The 23,163-nt window shown below is 40.5% G+C and overlaps 1 protein-coding gene and 1 non-coding gene across 2 annotated transcripts in view; one reads left to right on the top strand and one right to left on the bottom strand.

Annotated features, from left to right (window-relative positions):
- Positions 1-23,163, top strand: part of PDE3A (phosphodiesterase 3A) — a 332,782-nt gene that overhangs the window by 225,423 nt on the left and 84,196 nt on the right. The window lies entirely within an intron of this gene.
- LOC142452185 (small nucleolar RNA SNORA42/SNORA80 family) lies at positions 6,879-7,012 on the bottom strand. Its single transcript, XR_012785217.1, has one exon. It is a non-coding gene; the product is annotated as a small nucleolar RNA SNORA42/SNORA80 family (small nucleolar RNA).

Here is a 23,163-nt window from a genome sequence, read left to right as displayed (position 1 = left end):
TCTGTCTGAAATAATGTATATTTCCCAATCATGGTCCTGGTCCTACTTCTGCAGTTACAAGTGTAACCATGATATATTGATCTACTCCCAATCATGCTTTTGGGACAGTTCCTCTGCCCGCCTATATCCTTTTAAAAATTCTGTACCTGAACAACCTTCTGGATGCCATTATGACCCCTATTATGACCTCTATTATGACCTCTTGCTAATGGTCTTCCTCATCTGGAAGACCTGTCTTTGCCTTGTCTTTGTCCTATTTAAGACTTAAGAAATGTTCTCCTTACATTAGATTTCAAATGTGAGGTCTCTTGTGTACCCCCAAACAGCTGTCAATTTGATACATGTGATTTGAGACTATCAAGCTGTGCGAGATGATTTCCATGAGGCAATCATTTTTGTCCTTTTCCACTGAGGTATTTTGCCCAATTGAAATGACATATTGAGGATTTGTAATGTGTTTGTAGGGCCTGGCTGGCGAAAGTGGTTAAGCATTGAGCTCTTAATTGAAAAGTTAGTTTTTGGAAACACCCAGAGGCTTCTCAGGAGACTCCCCTGGAGAGCTACTTCCTGAAGATAACAAGGATAACCATGCTTTGGAACATGGTTCTACTGGGCAGCAATGCGGTGTGGTGAGCTTACAGGGACTGGGGTGATCAAGGGAAAGGCTATACCATGAGGTGGCAGGAACATACCATGAGCTTTATTTGCGTGACATTTTTAACAGGTTTGCGTAATTAGGAAGTTGTTCAGTATATGGGGCTTTCTAAGGGCCACTACCTAGAGAGGAAAAGAGTGTTCCAGAGGAAACAGGGCTTCAAGAGAGAAAAAGCTCAGGCCTATGTGATATTCCTCAAAAACAAGATGAAAAGTCTCTTGTTAGAAGGTTTAAAATACAGCAGCATCTCTCAGAAGTCGAGGTTTTCCCTTATGTGTGGGCTAGCGTATGTTGAGTGTAGTTTCAAGTTGTACACAAGACAGATCTAAAAGCATGCCTATTTGGACAACTTTTAAAGCAAATGGGGTGAGTGGGTGAAGTCTTCTTTGGCAGGAAGTGAAGTATGGCTGAAAAGGTGGGTGCTTCTGTAGCACCCTATTCTTTGGGAGGTAGAAAGAGACCATGCACATTAGTTCCAAATTTAGCAAATAAAAAGATAAGGTTGAGACATCATCCATCATTATGGCTCTTCCAACCAGATTTCCTTATGGGGTGTGTTATAATTCTAGACTCAGTGCCTGGGGCTATGATCCCTTTTGGAATGGCTTCTCTGTTACAGGATTAAGGTAGGGCTGAGTCCTGACCTCAGTAGAGGGTGAGAAACAAGCCACCCTGGGAGGCATCTTAAACTCTACTACAGGGTGTGTCTGGGGCCCACACCTCCATCGAAGCCATTCCTCGGAATTTAAGAGTCGTCTAGTGCATGGAGATAAATCGAGGGACCTCTTCCTTTGAAAGGGTGCACCCAAGATCTTTGTCTAGAGTAGCACTGGTATCAAGATCAGAGGTCCCAGAGACTGTGACAAGGTGCCCCAGAGGAGCCATGGTCGCCTTGGTTAATCCGGACCAAGGCTGAATTGTAAGAGGCATTTTTTTATCTCAGTGGAGGGCCTTCTTATCTGGCCACAAACTCTGGAAGGTGAGACAGAGTAGTAGCCAAGCCGACTTCCTGGTCCCTGGAGAAAAAGGCCAAGGTACCATGTGGCTGACAGACAGAGGCTTGGACATGGACTAGGCTGCTGGCTAAGGAGCAGTGTTGCTATGGACCAGTGATTGTATTCTTACTCTTTGCAGATCTTGACTTGTGTTAACTTCCTTAGGAAACCCCCTTAATTATGAGTATTGCCTGTGAGTTCTGTGTGGACATGCTAATGGATGATCGGAGCCAGCATAGAAATAGAGTATTGTGGTGTCAGCCTAGGTAAGGAAAGGTGTAGCGGGAAGGCATGTCTGACCCTGGCCTGTGGCAATAAAGGAAGCCGTAGGAGGTCAGATATGTCCATCTCCATTGCCCTTTACGCAGGATATTATTGCCCGAGTCGGCCGGCCAGGAGTTGCCAATGTCAAGTGAGTCAATGTGAAAGGAAGAATGTCATTGTGCCAGCAGGAGGCTCAGTGGATTCCCATGCAGAGAGTAAGCCCTGCCCCTGGAGTCTGGAAGGGATTGCTCAAATGGGGCTGTTAGGGATTAGCTAGCTAGCAGCTGGCAAGTGGGTTACAGATGTGAAAGCGGGTGAGTTAATGCTCTCTGGGGCCTTTTCCCGCACCTTACAGTCTTTGTCTGTGGAGAAGGGCATTGTCCCTGCCTCAATATAACTAATTCAACATCTTTTTAAAAAATCACAAACTCACTGCGGTTGAGTAGATGCCAACTCATAGCAACCTTATAGAACACAGTAGAACTCCCAGTGGGTTGCTGAGACTTTCAATCTTTGTGGGAGTAAAGTCTCATTTGTTTTCTTATAGAGTACCTATGGTTTTGAATTGCTGACTTTGTGAGCAGCCTAACTCACCCACTAAGCCACAATTGCAATAAATTCATTGTCCTCATATTGTGTGTATCACGTAGTAAATACCTTCTTGATGGCCTCTGAGCTTCATTATTCAAAACTTACAGTGTAGATACAAAATGAGACACACATACAAGTAGTTGTGTTAAGTGTCCCTCGGGTCATTTCCAACTCGTCGTAGTTAGCCCATGGACAGCAGAATGAAACACGGCCTATGCTGACACCAATCTCCTGATACTTTGTTTGTTTGTTTGTTCAATCACACTGTCGTAGCCACTGGGTCAGTGTATCTTATTGAGGATCTTCTTTTGGAATAGCCCTCGACCAAGCAGGATGCGCTTTTCTAGAAACCGGTATCGCCTGGTGACACGCAAGAGGAAGTGTGCCATTCTTGCTGCTAAGAAGTTAGAAGATGATTATGTAACAGTTGCGTCATGCATATGGACTATGGGAGAAAATTGACGGGAAAATCACAATAGGCTGAAATATTCACAAAGAATTTCATACAAACTGATAGTTTCAATGGATAGAGGCAAAGAGATGAGGGACAGGAAAGAATAAATTTAAATGTCAGCTCCGTAATCACTTTGGTGATAATCAAATAATCTAGGGTCTAAAAGTGTTTAGTCAGTTCATTCTGTGATCAGGGCAATCAATGAACTCGTATGCGTGTTGACAGGCAAGATTCTTTTGATTCTTCTCTGGTGCTATTTCGATTGATCATGGGGTTAGGCAATTACTACAAATTATATTTTGCTTTTCTTTTTTTTTCTGACACTAACAACAATCATGTGTGCTTAAGTCAGGGGACTAAATGCACTGCCTGGCATTAATGTAGCGTTCTTCTGCCCCCCTACACACGCATGCACTGCATTCCTGACAAGCATATGCAAATATGCAAGCCTTTCAGAAAAGTGGCAGCTAATGGTATAAATTAACCTCCTGAATCTGAGGCTGGCATTTTCCAAACTACGGTAGCACATAAAAGATAGTGGTGAAATGTGAGTAATAAGTGGAAAGGACAATGACATGCCCTCCCGCTGCTTTCAGAAGCAAAATGGAAGGTTACATTATCGAGAAAATTACAGCTTTTCCATTTGTTGATTACTGAGCTATTTCAAACAATCTTTCTTATGATAAACTCATGTAGATTGGGTAGAAAAAGAGCAGAAGACAGCTCTGTGAATTTTCTTTTAATATTATGAAAGATACTCAGAGTCCTGAAGGATAGGCAAAGCAAAAATAGTCTATCCCACCAGAAAATATTAAATTAATGAGGAATCCAAAGCCCCAAAGCCCACTTCTATCAAGTTGGCTCTGACTCACAGTGACCCCATAGAACACAGGAGAATTGTCCCTGGGAATTTCTGAGACTTTAAATCAGAAAATGGACAGCTTCATCTTTCCTCCCCAGAGTGATTGGTGGGTTTGAACTTCACACTGCATAACCTACTACACCACTAAGGCTCCTCTTAAGAATATAGCAGGTGAAGTGTGAGTTCCTAATGGAATGCTAAAACTCTGGTGGTATTGTGGAATAAGTGGTTGGGCTGCTGACCACAAGTTTAGTGGTTCAAACACACCAGTCACTCCTCAGCAGAAAGATGAGGATATTCCTGTTCATAATCTCTAAAAAGCAGTTCTACTGTCTCTGGAGTCACTATGAATCGGGATGAACTCAATGACAGCAGACTGAGTTTTTAATGAAATGCGGATTACCTACTATATTTAACTCTGCTGCCTTTAGAGTGAAATGCTAGTTTATTGTTTCCCCTAAATGAACGTAACACATTAAATGAATACTTGGTATTGAACCCATTCATGGTATGAAAAAAATAAATGAAAAAAATGATGAGTAAATAAAAGGAACATGCATCACAGTTCAGAGTCAAATGTGCACGGCCACCTCACTTGTTGCCTTTCTTCCCGTGTGCTCTCCTATGCTGGAAAGTGAACGCTTACTCAAACCAGCCCACAGCACCAAGGGGAACCGCTCCTCTTAGTCACTTCGCCAGGAAATCTTTATGGGAGCACATTGCTCGGTCCTTTCTCTTGAACAGTGCCTGATGGGTTCTAACTGCTGAACTTCTGATAACAGCAAAGCACTTGAAACACTGGCCTACCGGAGGTCCCTGATCAACAGAGTAGAAATTTATTTATATCTAGATATCTACATAGATAGATATCTAGATAGATAGAGCAATAGATAGATAAAGAGATATGTGTAGATGTTGTATTTCGGACCCCCCAAAAAAGGAAAGCACCTGATTTGGGTCCTAAGCACAGTTTCATTGACAGGGAGGATAAAGGGGAAAAAGTTCTTTTCAAAAAGTTAGTTTATATAGAAAAAGAATGTTTGGAAACTCGTTGCGATGGAAATTGTATATTCTATTTGACGTGATTGAAATTTGGAATGATATGATATATGTATTAAATTCCAACTAATAATAAAAATTTTATTATTTGTCTTGGGGAATTCTTTTATTTTCTGTGCTCTTGACAAGGCTCTGCTTTCTTATCCAGAGTCTGTTAAAGACACATTTGAAAACCAGGCTGAATTTTACATTTTCCTCAAAAGCAATCCTAGTGCATATACCATTCTATGCTGTGTCACTTTAAAAATGGATATAAAATAAATCATTGTGATGGAACCAATTTAATCACTTTATGAATAACACAGTGTGAATTATCTAAGGAGGAAACTTTAGTTGTTAAATCATAGTAAATCCTTCCAGAATACTAAAACAATAATAATAGAGTGATATAAATACAAAGGAACTACAAATTTTTTTTTTAAAAACACACATTATCCTTTTAATGGTGATCTATTGCGATTGGGTAAAGATTTACAGAGCAGATCGGTTTCCCATTCAACTTCTGTGTGCACTTTGTCGCATCTTGTTGATTGCAGTCCCCACAATGCAACCATTAAGCCACAATAATATTATATTAGTGATTCTCATGTTTTATTTATCCTGTAACGTGACACCTCTTGGCAACCTCTGCACTCCATTCCTCAAAGCATACACTCTAGATAAAAAATAAGTAGTTGTCATTAGGTGTCTGTTAAGTCCGTGACAACTTATAGTAACTCAGGTACAACAGAACCAAACGCTGTCCAGTTTTGTTTGAGTCCATCTTTATAGCCAATGTGTCCATTTATCTTGTTGAGGGTCTTCCTCTTTTTCATTGACCCTCTGCTTGACCAAGCATGGAGGTGTGGTTTTTGTCTTTCAGTAGACCATACCCCCAAACAAAAGGTGGTGATCTGAGTCACATCCTCTGCTCAGGTGGAGACTCAGAATGCATCCCACCTTGACCCTATAACACAGAACTCCTTCCAAAAGAGAATTATAAATACAGGCAGAGAGGCTAGAATAACAATACATCACAAAAGGAATTACATCTAGAAAGATTATAGTAAGCTGTTGACTATATCTCAAGTTCATATTGGACTATAAAGGCATACGAGGGAAATTACATTTAAAGGTTTCTCCCATGATTTTAATACATAGAGAAAAGTGAAATTTTAGAAATCACTGAGCACTTACCTTTTTTTAAGAGAAATCACGCCCCCCTGAAGAGCTCTTGAATTCTGGTGAACGGCTCAAAAATTATAGCTATCATTGGATTCTTCCTCCCTTCTCATCGTCAGCATTAGTCAGGAGATGCCTCTGAAACCTGTTGTGGTACAGTTTAATAATCTGCTATAACTCTTTCATCCATAGTCTTTTTTAACTCTCATCAAATAACTGGTTTGCGGAATGGGGAGCCCTTTGGGAACTGATCATTTTTCAGGAGCTTTGCTACACTTGACCGAGTAGGGCAGAGACCAAGGGGCCTGGTAGCTGAGAGGACAAGACCAGAGGAAGGCCTGCCTGCAGGAACAGCTGAGGAAAGGCACTGTAGACAAAAGAATACCGTCCTTGAACTTTCTGATCCTGAATTATAACTTGTTAAGTTCCTTAATCAGCACCATGATCATGACTACGGTCTGAGTTTGGTGTGTCTATTGAAACAGACGGCTGCACTCAGTAGAGAGGCACAGTTTGTATCAGAATAGGGCAGAGAAGGTTGGAGGGTGAAGACATGTCTGATCTCAGCTATGGCCTTAGACTGAAGATGAGTGAGTCTCCTTCCCTTTGTGTCACCCAAGGTGGTCTAATAGGGACCTCCAGCCATTCTTGTACCGGGCATCCTGGGTAACTCTAGCATGCCTTCCTGTAGCGCGAAACCCATAAGCCGCCCAAGTATGGCATTGCATAACCTATAGAGAGTGTTTCACTATGCTTTAGTCCAAGATACACCTTTATTAAGTTCTAGATTTTATTTAATTTACCATTGTTTCTACTGTTCACTTTTTTTTTTTCTTCTACTGTGCAACCCGCTTCAGTGCCTGAAGCCCAGGGGGTAAGGCCAGGCAATGGTTCGGGGTGACAGTGTGCTTTGTCATGGGACGCTGTGAGAGGCCCATGGGATCGTACCTGCCACAAATCCAAACCCATGCTCCACTGTTTACTTTTTATGGAAAGATAAAAATTATTTTAGAAGCTACTAATGTACCCACAACAACTTTTTTTATTTTGATAGCCTAACAGTACGAGGAGAAAACACATACAGTATGTGATCCATATTGGTTTCCTCAACATATTCAGACAAGCCTTGTAAGGATTTTAAAACTATCTTCTATTTATCTTCTTGGGATCCATTTGTGCTTCTGAGCTAACGAGCATTCCAGTCTCCTTCGGAATTACTCAAAAAAGGCATCTTTATAAATATGGCTTACATTGTGTTCCACACAAACTAGTTCTTAATAGAAAGAGAAAATAAGGGACGAGCTGTCAAATGGAAATCCCAAGTGTGGTTTAAAAATTAGGGAAGTCGTTTTTTTTTCTGGTGGTTTTCATTTTCTGTTTCGCGGTTCACTTTAACTGCTTTCTGGAATTTGTTTTATGCAGCCCTGACCACGACTCTGTTATCAGAGAAAAATAGCCCAAGCTTAAAGGTGGCTATGATTCAATAAGGCACTAAGAATTTTCTTTGTTTCTGTTTTGCATTTGATATTCTTAAAATTATCTGCTCCATATTTCTGCTCACTGCTCCATATTTCTGCTCACCGTGAGGAGCTTAAAATAACAAATTTATTACTCATGGGTCCTTAATATCATTCCATCCAAATGCAAAATTGACATTTTCTCTCTCTTTTTTTTTTGATGTTGCTAGGCCTCCTGAATTTTTTATTTTCCCAATACAGATCATGAATTTAAAAAAAGTTACCAATGGCAGATGCATTTTTGAAGGATTTGCTTAGTTTCTATGTTCGGTGAAGCAGTTGCCTCTAAATCAGCAGTTACCAGTGACCTTTTGTTCCTGGGAGCTGTTAGAAATGCAGGTGACGTCCTGGAACTGAAGCACAGTTTAGGTTTAACATTGAGTTAATATTTTCCAAATTTACCTAGCTTAGATTTTGACGGCGACCCAAATGCATTTACTCTTCCGATTTTAAGATTCCCTGCAAGTGCAGGAATTCATCACCTTGCCTCCTTTCTTCATTGTCTCTCTCTTCTGTGAGCCCAGGAGCTAAGGGGTGGACAAACTGCCTTCAATTCCTCCCCATGATCTGACAACTGAGTAACCACGAATAAGTGATGAAGTCACTCTGAATGTGGTCACACATCATTCCCACTTTTCACGTTTTGTTTGGCCCACTAAGTAGAAGAATGTATGAAAAACTCTACCAAGTGTCTAGGTATCTAGGAGATGCTCCATAAATTTTTGGTGCTTTCCCTGAGCCATAATTAGTTATCTTTTCATTTTATTTTTCTCTCTTCATAATGACTCATTTGAATTTTTTGCTTATGTGATACCTTTTTCTCTTTGTTTTTCCCTTATTGTGCTTGCCTTGACTTTTATCTTCTTTTTTCCCTTTTCTTTACTTGCTTCCATCCCCATATATTGAGTCCTTAATTCTGTGCTAGCCATTGAGAAGACAGCTAAATAAGACTGTTCCTACATTGATAGAGTTCACAGTCTCAGGGAAGAATTGACATGCACATCACATGTAAAAATTAAGATGAGATTTTACAAGGGGCTTCAAAAAGTTCATGTAAAAATGGAATTGGATGATAATGGAATTTTCCCCAAAACTCTTTGAAGCTCCCTGGTATTTACAAAGCTTTTACAAAGTAGCACCAGGGTAGTCAATGAAGGCTTACTAGAGGACGAGAATGGCTGAACTAAGCCTTAATTTTAAGGAGGAAGAAGGCAGTAAATAGGTAAGTCTTATTTTCAAATGAAAGTGGCATGATCTAAAGGCACAGAGGTAAGAAATTACCATACTATTGCATTAGAAATAGAACAGCAAGTGTTGAAGTGGAAATAAGAGGTAGAAAGGAGCTCACTCTCGGAGCTCAGTTTGGGTATGTTATCCTCCCCATTACGTGGTAGTAAACTTTCATTCTACAACCTGCTCATTGTTTCTTCTCGCCTGAGCCCAGCCTCCCATGTGTCCTAGTGGCTTAATCCTGACTGTTAATGGCACTGTGTCATGGAGTGAAATAAAATGGTCATGAATTGAGAGACCTCCTGACAAAAGCTTTAGCTTCCAATGACATGGTCCTAGCTACACTTCAAAAATCCTCACCTAATTTCATGAGTTGTGTTAGTCTGGGTAGACTAGAGAAACCAATCCATAGAAATTCATATGTGTATATGAGAGAGTTTTATACAAAGGGTAATTGTACATTAAGAAAGCATCCCTTTCCAGTCCAGTCCAAGACCATAAGTCCGATATTAGCCCATATGTCTTATACCAATCTACAAAGTCCTCTTTAGGCCCATGAAAGCACATGCAGTGATATTAAATGCAGGAGGACTGTAGGCCAGTGGGTGGGAAGTCTTGTGGATCCAGTGGCGTTGTAAGCATCTCAGCGCTGGCAGGGGTCTCCATGTGGCTTCTCCAGTTCCCAGGGTGCAGGCTCTACCAGCATAGTGCCCTATGTCTTGTCAGTAGAGCATCTCTCAAGGAGTGAGTGTTGTCAGTAGAGAGTCTCCAAGGGAGTGAGCAGAGAAGGAGTCTGCCTCCTGCCTCCCAGGAAGAAAATGCTGGAGTTCCCAGAATTCTCAGGAGAAATCCATTCCCATACAGAGGCCTCATTGAATATACAATGATTGACAGGTTAGACTCCACCCCTTTACTCTTAATCCTCAAATTGACACCAGATTATGTAACTACCATAGGAGTTATAATTGTAAAATACTGGTGCTATGTGTGACCTTTAATAATAAAGTGTTTAATATATAAAGTGTGAGAAAGCAAAACATTTAGGAAAGGCAAAGAATAGGGTCCATGACTGTAGATCTAAGTAATCCCAAGGTTGATTGGTATGTTGTAGTTGTCAGGTACCAACATAACAGTTGGCTGTGACTTGTAGTCACCCTACTATATATGCTAGATGGAGACACTGCGTGGTCCTACTCTGTTCCGATAACAGATGTCATGTTTGAGCTCACTGTTGTAGCCCCGGTGGCAGTCCATCTCCTAGAGGGAGATCTTTTTCAAAATTCCTTCTTGTCTGAAAATGTAATGGGCATTAGTAATAATAGCTCTGATATGATAGGGTCATATTCAAATGTTTATTCATTTACATTGAAGAGACTTGAATGGGCTTGATTGGTTGACTGTTCACGATATAATTCCAGTCTTCATTGTTTTTAATTGTGCTTTCCAGTTTCTATGACAGGCTAAGAATTTGGGGTATTCAACTCTCTCATAAATAAAAAGCTATAGTAGGCAATAATAACTTTAAATTGCTATGCACTGCTACATGCATTCATACAAATATTAGAGTTATTTTCCCCAAATTGGGCCTTCTGTAAATGATTTTCCTTTGGTTTTCGTTACCTAACATTGCTATATACCAGGACTACCACAGTGGGTGGGTTTAACATACACATATCCACTCTCTTGGTTTAGGAGCTGAGAAGTATGATTCAGGATACCCGCTCAAGGGGAAGGCCCTTGTCTCATCAGTCCTGTGTTTCTCGGAGATTTCCATGTGTCTTGGCAATAATCTCCCCATGCCTCCAGGAGGTTCTAGGTGCAGGAACCCTGGGTCCAAAGAATGTGTTCCACTCTCAGTTCTTTCTTAATTGTACTGAGGTCCTTCCTTGGAGACCCCCTTACCTCTCGCTTTTCTTTATAAGATAAAAGATGCATCAGTCCACACCTTGAGAAACTCTCCTTATATGCATCAGGCATGCATCTCCTTATGGCCCAGGTGTCTCATCTCACCGATTCCGTTTACAACTGCATGACTGAGCATACTAGATCACATCGGGGGTGGGTGGGGAGGGGGTTTCCTTCTTACAGAACTGCCAAATTATATCATTATGGAGTTGCCACGCCACTGAGATGTGGCCTTGTAAGCCGACATACATTTTAGGGCATCAGAGTTTGACCTGTGACATGTTTGATGGTGTTTCTTCTATGACTTCACAGCTTCTTTGACAGGCAGTACAAACATTTGGCTTATTTGCATTGTGTTTGGTATGTAAGCAAAATATGATTTTCCTGGAGGAAATGTAAGGCAAAAATAACTAGATAACTATATCAGATGACTTCAACATTAAAAAAATATATAACTTTAGAAACTTCCAATCACCTGGTGCCAGCCAGTGTATTGTGCTGAAGGCTTTAGACTCGTTCTCAGTCTCATATGGGTGTTTATTTACCAAGATCCAAGAGAACGTGCGTTGCATTAGAACTAGATTAGTCATTTTCACTTAAGCCTCCACTCTTGGAATAACTGTTCTTCAAGTCCTAAAATGCAAATAAAACAGGATTTACATTTTCTTTTTCGTGTTATGCTCTCTGCACCTCCAGCGAGAACTGGGAAATCTGGAGTGAAAATACCATTGCTGCCCTGACACCAAAGCTGGTGCTTAATCTGGAGCAGACAAGAAATACAGAAAATCCTTTTACAAGGCCACTTTGCTGCTCCTTTCTCCCTAACTGGAAGCTGGAGCATGTCACCAGGGAGGAGGGGAGAGGGGAGTTGGGGGTGAAGGGGAATGATGGCGAAGGCAGTGGGGGTAGTTGTTTTTCTGTGCTTGCTGACGTCAACGAAATTGCCAGATGGCATTTGAATGCTTTGCAAAAAGACAGGAGCCTTTTATTACAGCTGTCACATGGGGTTTCGTTCATTTGCATTCCCAGAAGTGGTCTAAAGCTTTCCTGACTGTAGGAGTAATGAGGGCCCTGGACCTTCGGAGACCCAGAGGGCCTTTTGTAGGATGTTGTTACCTTAAGTGGCTCTGATAAGGGACACATGCTCAGAGAATGGCATGTTTCACTGTCAGCTTCAGAGAGCCATGAAGGACTCGGCTTCCATTAGGAATATAATGTGATCATGCAAACAAATCTCCTCTCCAGAAGGCCTGTTTTGAGGCCTCAAAGCATACACAGTAGCACCTGAAGGTTCTAAAGTGGCCGCAGCAGGCTAGCGAGCACACACAGGTCCTGCAACTTGAGCCTCTTGTACAGCAGCCCCAGGCACATGTCCAAGCCGCTTAGCTCTTGCCCTCTTACTGTGGGCTGCCTCATCAGCCCAACCCCTTTGGAGAATGAGACCCCCAAAAGCAGCAGGGGTCTGTGAGTGGGGTGGGCACTGGGACTTATGGAAAATCAATGGGCCCATATGTAGAAGAAAGAAGCAAAAGCCAATCTTGAATCGCTGAGAGTTTCTTTTAGAAAATGACCCCAGAGCCCCACTCCCAGGCCAGGATGACCTGCTCTCCGTCTACCCCAGCCCTTCCCATTGCCAGAAATTTTCATATGTCACTTTAATACCTGCAATTTCTCAAACTTAATTTACTGGGATTATCATGAACCTTTTTTATAATGCACCTGTATCCGGGACCGTTAATTGAATGAATTGAGTTTCAGATTTAATTTGAAAATTTAAAAATGAGCTAAAGTACTTATACAAAGTGAACTTTTGTCGTAGTTCTTATTACTTACTCACGGTAAATAAGTTGCATTATTAAACCTGAGCAGAGCTTTGTTAGGCTGCTTTCTTCTTGATCCTTAAAATCTCCAGTAAAGGTTTACAGTCACCAAAACTGTGTTTGGAGTCGCTATGAGTCTGAGTCAACTCAGTGGCAGTGGTCGGATTAGTTCGGCATGATAATATATACTGATAAGGAGTCTGATCATCTTTCTGTGCCATTTTGTCAGTGACAACACATCACATGGCTGTTGAGACCACAGACTTGAGTGATGGGCAAACCTCGAGCAGTTTGTAATGTGCTCCATTCTTGGCTGCTATCCAAAAGGTCAGTGGTTTGAACCCACCAGCTGCTCTGCTGAAGAAAGAGGTGGCAATCTGCCTCCGTAAAGTCCCTGGACACCCTATGGACACTGGAGGAGAAGACCTTGTGATCTACTTCCAGAAGATTGCAGCCAAGAAAACCCAGTGGACACAGCACATCTGCTCTAGCGCATCAGATTTCTATGAGCAGAAAGTCATCTCCATGGCTCCAAGCAGCAATTATGCTATAAACCAGCCAAACACTGCTGTCAGTATTACCACCTGAGACTCCAAATCCAGACCGAGTCCGTGATGCAATGTTTTCCACATGTGAGCAGTCAGAGGGGCATTGCCGGGGCCTACGTTCGGCTCATTCTAATTTCACTGTCTGATTCTGCTTTAGGGTTTAGTTGGCAGGTGATGGTAAAGATGGTCGAAATTTCTGGCAGCCCCTTTCAACCTCCTTTTATCCCCTCAACTATAGAATACACTGAACTGATCCAAGTCTAGGAGAAGATCAAGATTGTAAGTCCATGCACAACTTACAGATCTGAAAGGAAGTAGGAAGGAAGTAGGACAGATAACCTTAAAGGGGAGGGGAAGAAGAAGCATCCAGAAACAGAATCCATATAGGCCAAGAGTCCTAGGAATAAACCAAACCACTGTCAAGAAGTCAATTCTGACTCAGAAGAATTTCCAAGGCTGTGAACCTTGATGTGAACAAGCATTCGCATCTTTCTCCCACAGAGACGCTGGTAGGTTTGAACCATCAACCTTGTAGTTAGCAGTCCCACGCTTACCCACCGTGTCACCATGGCTACTAGGAATCATAAAATGAAATATACAAATATAACCTACCCACTCCTACCCAGGGGGCAGCCAGAATCACGATTAGAGATGTATTCATAACAGCAACAAACACTCCACGTAGCGCTTAGTGTGATTAGTCGTCATGGAGGGAACTTTTGACACGTGTCATAGCAACCCCATGGTAGACAGGAGAACGAACTCCCTCACGGAGTGGAACCGCCCACTGGGATTTCTAGGCGGTGAGCACTAAGGGAGAAGATGGCCAGCTATTTCCTCCTGAGGATTTCTGTACCAGTAGGGCTCTTGTCACATAGAGTTTCCTTGGATCCAAATCTCTTGTGTGTGTACAGGTGATTATCAGTTGGTTCTATGTTATGTTGCATGTTGCCCCAAGAGTCAGTCACACTCACTGACCTTCAGTCGTAGCAACCCCCAGTGGGTTGTCAAGACTGTGACTCTTTCCAGGAGTAGAAAGCCCTGTCTTTCTCCCATGGTGCAGCTGGTGGTTTCGAACTGCTGTCCTCCCAGGCCACAGCCTAAAGCATAACCATTTTGCCACCAGGGCTCCTTCCTCAGTTGTAGAGAGACTTGCAAAGTGTCCTACTTTGCTTGTTCAGGGTCCTTGCCTACTTTGAAAGAGCAGAGCTCTTGTGCCAACCAGAAATGTTGCAATTGTTGGTATTATAATGGTTATTTTTCATTATTGTCATTAAAATATATTACAGTTAGCCTGAATATCACCAGAATTAAAACAGTAGGTTACTGAATGTAATGACAGGTGATAAAATGTCTTTGCTATACGACACCCAAATCGTGTAACAGCAAAGCTGTGTGTCACTTATTTCTCAGCTATAGATAACTATTGCTGTTAACTTATCTCCCATGATAATGACATACATTTTAAATAGTGCAATAACAGTATAACATGGTAGCTTACATGTACTTGGGCATTGCTACAATTAAAAGACCATATAGAGTCAAATATGTGTATATATGTACACATATATTTCACCCTGTTTAGAATATACTTTCATGACAAAATTTAATAATTTTCTAATTATAAAGTGAGACCACCACTTTACCTCACTTTAATAGACAGTAGTTAGTACTCCATTTCTTAAGACCTAGTATTTCAATGTCCAGGCCATAATGCAAACCATGATCACATTATCCAAGGTGGTAACCCCCACAGCAAATTCATCTCAACTTCATCCCTTTGCATGCCGAATGCCCCAAGGCACGTGCACTATTAAGAAATCAGAAGAAATAAATTCTTCCCTTCCACTTATTTTCTGATATTCCTTTTCTTTATTGTCCATCAATCAATAAATAATGCCGTAATAAATTCTTCATGGCAAGCATGGTCAGTTCTTGCCTAAAATCTCAGAATAAATATCAGTCGGTGGCCCACCACAGTCTCTGACAATAAAATTATGGAAAGATGGTGAATCTGGACAATATAAAGATATTAGCATTGACTTAATTTCCCAAATCTGAAGGAAGAAATGCCTATGGGCTGGTTACAGTAGCAAACATCGTAATTGTTGTTTTTATGAAGCGAGGGATTAGCTAAAGATCTCCAGAATTACTTTTCTTTAAAGATACAGAAGAACAGCTTATGCTAATCGAAAGGAATTTAAACATTGTCTATAATCGTGTCACAAAAACATTGTAAGATACTGCTATTTTAGCAGTGAGTCGGGTCTATCTACTCTTTATTTTGCCCTTGTGTGTCCTAGTGATTTCCAGTGGTGTCAGTACTACAAAGAGAGCCACATCTGGTTAAATGTGACCCTGTGTTCCTATACCAATCCTACACAGGGACCATGACAGTTACCAATGGCTGTGGTCTTTCTTTGTCCTCCATCTGTCCTTACGTCGATACTGGCCTCCGATTATACCAGGTGTGGCAGAGTAGAACTGCGCTCCAGCACGTCTCCAGTGGCTGATTTCTCAGCCATCGCTTGGCAGGTCTTGCTTCTGAGGTGCTCCGATTGGATTTGAACCACCAACCTGTTGGGTAGCAGCCAGAGCAGTAACCTCTTGCAACACTCAGGAACTGCAGTGGCCCATATGAAGCTGTCACATGGAAAATCAGGGAAAGCCTTGAAAGGAAATTGGTGTATTCTCCCTCTTTCTCCAACAAGCCTTTTTCTTCCTTGCTTGTGGGAATCTGAGTTTGCCTGTGAATTGAGTCTTTGTTGCAAGCATGATACGCAGTGAGGGGTTGTGAGGATTGGAAAGGGGTCTTGCCAGGCAAAGACAGACTTTTTGAACTGATGAAAATGATTACAATCCTCCAGACTTCGAGAACCACTTGTCAGAGCCGTGCATTGTGTTAGAAGGCGATTAGAACTCATTCATTTAGCAATTATGGTGGGAGCCCTTTCCTAGGCTGAGTACTAAGATTACGAAGGCGAGTCACAATTGTTCTTGCCTTCAAAGTCACAATCTGGCCAGGAATTTAGCCATAAACAATTAACAGTAGCACAATATGACAATAGATGTTGGAACAAAGTGCTATGGAGGCTTCCAGGCCAGAATGATATTTTTTAAATTTATTTTTGTAGTTGGTGAAAATAAGTACAGCAGAACATACACCAATCCAACAATAGTCATGTGAGCAGTGATTAATTTCCTATCAGTTTGGGAAGAAGGCTAGAAGTATTGTTCTTTCAAATTTAAATCTCGGTCGGTACTACAAATATGTGAGAGGAAAGAAATGCCAGGCTGAAGTAATGCCGGAAGTAGGGATACAGGATTGTAGTAACATATTTGGGGAGATAATTAAGCTTCAGTAGGAAGGCCAGATTTATCGGGTTTATGGGAGAGAAGACAGGTTGAAGGTATAACTGGGGAGGAGCATGAAGGATTAAAATTTTAAAGCCTGAGAGTCATCCCAAGAAGTGGCATCTAGAGCTATAACTTTGAGAAACTATGTTAATAATGTCAAGGTGTCCCGTTTTGATTGAGTTGGTTGTCAGCCAAGATACGACATAAATACGAAGAGAAGATTTCAGACGGTGGAGAGGAAGTGTTCTTTCTTGGAAAGTTGGGCAGGAACTATCTGGAGAGAGCTACCATAAGGAGGTGTGACCGCAGGGCCGAGACTCCGAGGAATATCCATTTCAGAGCGGCAGACTGGCAGATATTCACTGTGCACTTGGTGAAAGCTGAGAGAAGAGAGCAGAGATTAAGATGAGGAAAATAATAAAAAGGAATGACAATTAAGGAGGGAAGAGGAGCCAGCAAAGCAGACAGAGTGCTCTCTCAGAGAGACTGGAGAAGAGCCAGGCCGGACTCAGAGCCAAGGGAGTGGAAGCAGACAGAGAAAAGGCCGGTGTCAAGCCATGCCCACTGGCCACGTGAGACAAACCCGGAAAGCTTGGAACTGGATATTTTAATTAAGATATTGGGAATGTTAAGATAAGGAAATGTTATCAGGGAAAAAATGGAAATCAGATTGCCATGGGCAAAAGATTGAATACGTCAAGAAAGGATATGAAGGGAGAAGAGAGATCTCTTTCAAAGGGTTTGATACATAATATATATATATATATATGTATATATTTTAAGAATTGATGGCAGCTTTAGGTGTAGTCAAGGAACAATTTTATTAGCTTGGAAAATGCTGACAATGTGTTTAATTTTCTAGAAGAGAGTATGGGAGAAAATGGAGAGAGTATAAGAAAACTCCTAATTCAAAGAAGAAATGCACTGTCCATGTTAGAGCATTGAGGAAGAGGACTGATACTTGAAGAAAATGTCTGCTTTCCTGAAACTATTCAGACATAAATAGAAGCGCTTATGAAGTTGTATCCATATGGACAAATATATTAAATTGGAATTAATATCTCTAAAAGAGGACAGGATAATGTGCATATTTTTCTCCCAAGAGAAACTAGAGAAAGGACAACTTTTTAAAACTAATTAGACACCTTTTTTGTTTGTTGCTGAGCATAGTTAAAGGTAATGCTGGGGATGAGTAGTGCTGTATATACTTGAGTCTGAGCCCAGTTTTTCAGCATTTTTTTCATGCAGTTTTTGTGGTTAAAATTAAGTGCCTCGGCTGATATTCGGGTCAACTTATACTCGAGCATACACGGTAAATATAAAAATGAGTGTATCTTCAATAAGCACATACAGTCCACACATGTGTAATATAACAGCACAGCACAGAAGATCCAGTGAATGGATGTTTGACTATTACAGGCCACCTTAAAGGCCCACGGCACATGGTAATTTGCAGTTAGGGTGTGAACAAGAGTGATGTGATGGGTGTTATTCTAGAAGTGAATCACTCATCCGTGCTCAGTAGTCACAGTTCTGGGTAACTTTATTCTGTACGCATTAAATACACATTTGGTAAAATATTCTGCTATATTAGTTGGAAATTTTCCAGCTCTAACTAAAAGAAAATTTTCCTGAGGCTAGCTTTAGCAGAAAAGAACTTTAGCAATAATGATTTCCTAATGAGAAGGCCAAAGGAGGGAAGCCTTCGGGGTTTGTGAATCCAGTGGGTCAGCTCTGTTATTAATAACTTGGGTTTCGACCCTCTCCACTCCCATCTACATTACTGACTTCCTTCTCGAGTTGATGCCACTGCTGGTGAAAATGATGGCAGCCAACCATAGCCTGATTGCTTGTTCATCCGGCACAGGAGGAGGTGGATTTCCTTTCCATTCCCAGCAGTAGTAGGGAAATTTCTCATCATGTCTGATGGACACACATTGTCTCAGATCTACTCATCTTTGACCAAATAACTGGCTTGAGGGGTGAGATTAGGATAATTTGCTTTGAGAACCCATGGTGACATCCGTGTGCACATGCTTTGGGAAAAGTTCGAAATTGCAGTGCTTCTGAATATCTCTGGAGTTGTTGGCTTTGAAATCAAAATGCTACTATTGTCCATAGTCCAGCTATTGAGACTATATCTTGGTCTGGCAGCTACAAGGCATGTGTGTTAGTCATTTGAGAAGTAGCTGTAGTCTTTTCGGTGTCAGTGTAGAGTGCGACTGAAGATAGAGCTTATATATTTAAATTGTTTTTTAGAAATAGTAAAACTAGCATGAAGGAATTTTGAGAATATGTAAACATGTTATCAACTATTCTCAAACCAGCACCAGATGCAGTGTGGTCTCCCCATGTGAGACTGAAATGAAACAGTTCCATAGTTTCCTTGGCTGTAAATTTTTTAGAAGTAGCTTGCCTGCACTTTTTCCTTGAAAAAATCCTTGGTTGTGCAACGGCTAAAGCAATATTTAGGTTAGCTATAGCAATATTTAGGTTTATAAACTATACCACCCCAGTTAGTACTTTGTGTTCATTTTAGTCTTCAGTTTACTCTCAGAGCCAACAGCTAAAAAGATCTACCATTTCTGTCCTTTGTTTATTTCAATACAAGTTTACTTATTTGTTTCTAGGAGGTTTTTGAAATCCATGTTTGTCCCTTTAATTAAAAACTTCAGTTTTTATCTCCTTCTTTTAAGGTGACATAAAACTCCATTGACCTGACATGGTTGTTAATAAAAAATTCTGGATCACTTTCTCCCCTGTCTCAAAGAAACATATGATAAACTCAAATTTTTTGTCAAACATATTATTAATCTTATGAGTAAGATTGTTAAAAATGTATCTTTTCTCCTCCACATCAATCTTTGTCATAAGACTTCATACTGAATCTCTCTAAATTATCATTTATATTATGTCTTAACTATGGTACTAGTACTATAATAATAGTATATGGGAAATTGACTGAAATATCAATTATATCCACAAGGAAGGAAACAAATCTTCATCATAGATCCTGAATGATTCATTATTAGGACAAAATTACTCTTTCACTTCCCTAATTGTTGCTAAAGTGAGGGTCAGGGAATCACCTCTAAATGTCTCTCATACAAAACCTTGGCTCTCCTATCCAATATCTGCCTACTAAATATTGTGGTGCACTATCGGGATCTGCTGACAATTTTTTTTAGTTGTTGGATAAAATTCTGACTGTAATAAGATTATACCTGAAACCAGGTTCTTAAATTGAAGTAACTAACCCAGACTTGTACGTATATGCATTATAAATTTTTATTCCCATTATCACCTAAAAGGAAACCGAAGACAAATATCTTCTAATTAGCAACAGAAATCTCTAGGAGGACCCATTATCTTCTTTCCTTGCAAGGTTGAATTTTTTTAGATATTTGATGTAAAAATAGGAAATAGGGAGAATGAATATGTAGCATTTTTCGTGATGGAGAAATACTTAATAGCTGGGTCTTCCCTAAGACTTAGTTCTGGGAAGAGTCTAATTTGACAGTTACAAAAAGACCTGAAGGAAGGGAGTTTACCATGACATTGTGGAGGTCACTGATGACGTTAACAAGTTGATTAAGAGAGCCTCAATTGATTGCAGCAAGGGTTCACCAAACCAGCGGTTGATAGCCAACTTGCTAAGATATTTTCATAACATCAAAAGTTAGAGATTCTGCATAGGAGTGGTCACCCCACTATTGATGTACCGTTTCTGACTAATGCTGACTAATTCTCGGAGTTTTAGATCCAGACTGGCTTTGAATTCTGCCTTTACCTTGTACTGGAGGTGTAGCATGGGCGAGTTACTTAACCTTTTGTGTACCAGTTTCAAACTTTGGAACTCATTCCCTTCATAACATACATTTTCAGAATTGTCTTGGTTAAGTCTACTTTTAATCCTCACCGAGTTTACCCTTAGAAAGTTTAACTCCTTATCTTCTCAAGGTTCATTTTTTCCCCTAAATTGAAATTCATGCCTTAGTAAACCTTTATTTTTTTTGTGTTCAAAGTTTTAAAGAGAATTACTTGCAGCAAATAGAGTAAGATGTGCTCTTACTGAAAATCTCCTAAAAATGAATTATCCCTCTTTCCCAAATGGAACTGAAATATATGGACACAATCGAGCTAATGTAGTGATGTGCGGTTCTTGGAGTTTGTCCTTTGAGAATCAGTTATTATTCTAAAACTTTGAGATCTTCAAGGACTGTTATTAAATAGGCTGCAAATGTATCCTCAGGAGTCCTGGTGGCACAGTGGTGAAGCATCGGGCTGCTAGACCACAAGGTCAACAGTTCGAAACCACCAGCCATTCTGCCAGAGAAAGGTGAGGCTTTGTCCTCCCATGAAAATTTGTTGTTTCAGAAACTCACAGGGGCAGTGTGCCCTGTCATTTAGGTTTCCATGAGTCAGAGTTGACTCAATAGCAGTGAGTCTGTTTGTTTGTTTGCTTGTTTAGAAATGCATACTCATAGCTTGATGCCTAGATCATGGCCAGAGCTGTTTCATGCCTAGGGCACATTAAAAAAAAAAAAAAAAAAGAAAAAGAAATGCATACTCAGGCTTCCCCTAGAAATTGTTTTCAAATAAATTTTGCATGATTTTTATTGGCTCTTTTCTTGTAATCCAAGAAGATAGAAAATAAGAAATTATCATTTACATTCTAGAAAATTAGGAATTATTAAATACTTCATTACTGTTTATATTGATTATAAATAAAACTATATTTTGAGTGCTAGAAATGTTGAGATACAAGTATATTTTTTAAAATGATCTGTTTGTAGATTGGGAAGCCTCATTACCTAATTTATAATGTATTATATAAGCTAAAGAAACATGAATTTAGTTTCTTTAATGCACTAAAAGAGTATACATTGTGAGGTGTATCACACTCCAAACTCTAACTCAGTGCCACAAGTTGATGCGGCCTCACAGTGACTCAGAGTACAACTGCCCCCCACCATGTCCTCTTGAGGGGGATAAAAAGGCTCCTTCTCCTCCCCGTGGAGCAGGTGGTGAGTTGGAACTGCTCCATTGCAGCTAAGAGCCACCATGTAACCACCATGACACCACGGCTCCCTGGGAAGGTGTACAGTATTACATTAAAGCAAGTTTGGGCTATTGAGAATATATCAAAAAACAAAACTCACTACCATTAGCAACCATAACATACAGTGTAGAAGAGAGTTTAGAAGACTGTAATCTTTACAGAAGCAAGATGACTAAATCTTTCTTCCACAAAATGGTTGATTGATTCAAAACAAAACCTGCTGCTGTCAAGTCATTTCCAACTCAGAGTGATTCGTAGAACCAAGTAGAAGCCCACTGTCACTCTGTATAGCAGTAGATGGCTTCGTTTTTGTCATGCGCCTCTGGTGGGTGCCAACGGCTGGCCTGTCAGCAGCCACCAGGGCCTCGGTTAGTGACCTTGTGGGTGGGTGCAGTCATAGGAAATCTAAAAGAAAACATCCTCTGACCCTAATGGGAAGACCCGAGATGGCTTTTATGTTCACGGAGCCCTTTAAGACTTTACCAAAGAAGGAAGTGAGAGGATGTTGTGGACAAAGCAAAGTAGAGTACTGAACATATCACAGAAATAAGCAGATTTATTTTTTCATGACCCTGTATCTAATCAGCATCCGAGTGTCATTGAGTCTTTAATGTTGCTTTTCTTCTTCCCTTCCTAGTCATTCATAATTCCAACATCCTAGTTTCACACATGCTTACTGTGTTCTCATTCAGAGCCGCCTTCTGTACCACACCTGAGTCTTGCTTGAGCACTGCACTCTGATGACATCATTTTTCCTCAGATGTCTGCCATGAATGAATTACACACTAATAGAATTAAAAAATCTTGTCTTTCGATGGGCATAGGTGTCGGATTTCGGGACTCATACTTCATTTACGTCTTTATTCTCCTCTGATAAAAATAAACTGAAGCTCTCCATGCCTGAGAGACTAATTCACTGATGGAACCCTGCAACCATCATTTTCATCTAATATAATCATGTTATAACTATAGACTTTTAATTTTTTTGGCTCTGACTTACTTTCTCTGTGCCTATTGTTCCACTTCACCAGAATTTCCAGGAAAATGACCTGATTTTTTTCCTTTTTTTTCTTTCCTGCTAGACGCCTCACTGTTTTTACTGTGTTGCCTGTTTTGTATGAAATTCCGTGCTGCATAAACGTGAAACTGCACCAAGACTGACCATACACTGGTGTTCTTGGCCTCCCACCACGGCTTGAGTCTTAGTATTGCCAGCAAATCTAACCAGCTCATGATTTATTGCCTTTTCTTATCAAGTCTGATCGTTGCAAATGAACATCTGAGTATAATAAGATCAGCAAATTGTGAGCTGCTACGTTGTTTGCTGTCGTTAAGATGTACCAAACAAACCAAAAGGGGTGATTGTGAATGTAGTTCTTTGCAATTCAAATGCATCATAAATCGGAGGGCTACCTATACTCTCTCTACTGCTAGTAGTCAAAAGTTTAAGTGTTCTCAGCATGCCCTTCCTTTACTTCTAAATCTTTTCATGAGATTTTTCCCCCTAGAAATGACTTACACTTAAACCCTTACTCGCTGATGACTATTTTCAAGTATGTTTCAGATGATCGAAAAGTTTGTGAAGTTGCTTTTCTTCAATTAGGAGATAAATCCTCTCATTGAATAGTAGGTATTCCAAAATATTTTCTTTAATCTATAGTTTTTACTTATGAATCCAGCATC

This window comes from Tenrec ecaudatus, chromosome 6 (genome assembly GCF_050624435.1).
Source record: "Tenrec ecaudatus isolate mTenEca1 chromosome 6, mTenEca1.hap1, whole genome shotgun sequence".
Classification (NCBI taxonomy): Eukaryota; Metazoa; Chordata; class Mammalia; order Afrosoricida; family Tenrecidae; genus Tenrec; species Tenrec ecaudatus.
The sequence above is the reverse complement of the archived record's forward strand: the minus strand, read 5'-3'. Positions and strand labels throughout refer to the sequence as shown.